Genomic DNA, 1,545 nt, shown 5'->3' on the forward strand with positions numbered 1-1,545 from the left:
GGCAGGTTCACACAGCTGTTATAACACTGCTGCTTTTCACCAGCATTGTTTCAAATTGAATTAATTCAAAAGTAAATGTCCAGTGCCCAAAAGGAGCTCCTGTCACAGAGAAGATGAGAATCTGCTCAGGAGATCAGGATGAGCAGCAGCACTAACTCCTGTCAGAAAAAAAAAAAAAGAAAAAAAAAGGAGAGGAGGAAGTAAATGAGAAACAGCTGCTCTCCTAAAGTGCCATTTAAAGAGCTAAACTCAGCAGGACAAAGCCAATTACACCAGTTACCCTTGGAAATGCTGTTCTGGATCTTCTCAAGATGCTGTAGCTGATTTGGCATAAAGGCAGCACTAACAAAGCATCTACAACAACAAACAGCCAGGCTCTTCTGTTGCAGTAAAGTCTGGGAGGCATCACCCACCTCCCCACTGCAGAGAGGTCTCTCCAGCTGTGCTGAAGGAGCAGCTCTTGTGTGCACTTTCTAACCCACAGCAGGAAAGGTCAGGCACAACTGGGCTGAGTTTCATTGCCCAAAGTAAAACAGGGGAAGTTTACAAAAGCTGTTTTCCTGCCAAAGCTGTCAAGAAGGGGTTTAAAGTCTTCCAGCAAGGTGCTAAAGAGTACTTGCTCACTGCCACTACTGGATCCAAAAGATGGTGTCTGCTTAGAGCTGAGTGATGTGAGAGCAAAGGTGAGGCTGAATCACCAACAGCTGGAAAAAGAGGAGATAGATAATTCTACTGCTCTCTGAAAGTGGCTGAGCCCCTTGCACAGCTCCCACTCAGTTTGGTCACATCTGCCCCACTCCCCTCCTCTCCTCTCCTGTATTTGTACCCCCTGTGCCGAGATGTACCTGCACCTGGACTGGCACACACATTTAGTTAGCTCTCAATGCCAGGACCTCCTTAGTGGCTCTGTATCTTCTTGTTCCTATATCAGTGTAAGTAAGGAGTAATCCTAAAGGGGATTCACAAGGGCAAAACCAGTGAAAAATGAGTGGAATCAAAAGGAGGTCCAGTTTTATCTATCTTTTGAATGAAGGCTAATCCAATCAGAAGTAAGAAGCTTTCAGATTTCAGGACTTCTAGGAAAGATTTTTTTTTTTTTTAAGATATAAAGAACTGATCATTCCTGGCTGTCACAAAGAGTGATGATGAAAGCAATGGGTGTATTAGCTGGCTCCAGCTGAGGATCTGGCCAAGTGGAATTAACATTGTTCTAAAGAGCCCTACACTGAGTTTACAGGCCCAGAAAAGTCCACATGACAGGTCTTGGTGTGACCTTCCAGGGCAAGTGTGGGCCTGAGGTATGGTCCATGTTCACAGCCTGGAAGGGCAGGCTGGAACTGGCAGTGAAGCATCTGCAAGATGTTCTCTCCATTCCGGAGCAGCCTAACAATCAGAAGTCTTTGTGGTCTCCTGTCTCCCTGACATTAGTAAACCGTTCTTATTATTGTTTGGCATGACAGAAGAGGTAGAAGTATGAAAAAAAATAAATATATAGTATTAAGACACTGCTGGAGCCTGAAGTCAATATTGCTGTTTACAGAGTTG

The sequence above is a fragment of the Geospiza fortis genome, unplaced genomic scaffold, assembly GCF_000277835.1.
Source record: "Geospiza fortis unplaced genomic scaffold, GeoFor_1.0 scaffold20, whole genome shotgun sequence".
Taxonomy (NCBI): Eukaryota; Metazoa; Chordata; class Aves; order Passeriformes; family Thraupidae; genus Geospiza; species Geospiza fortis.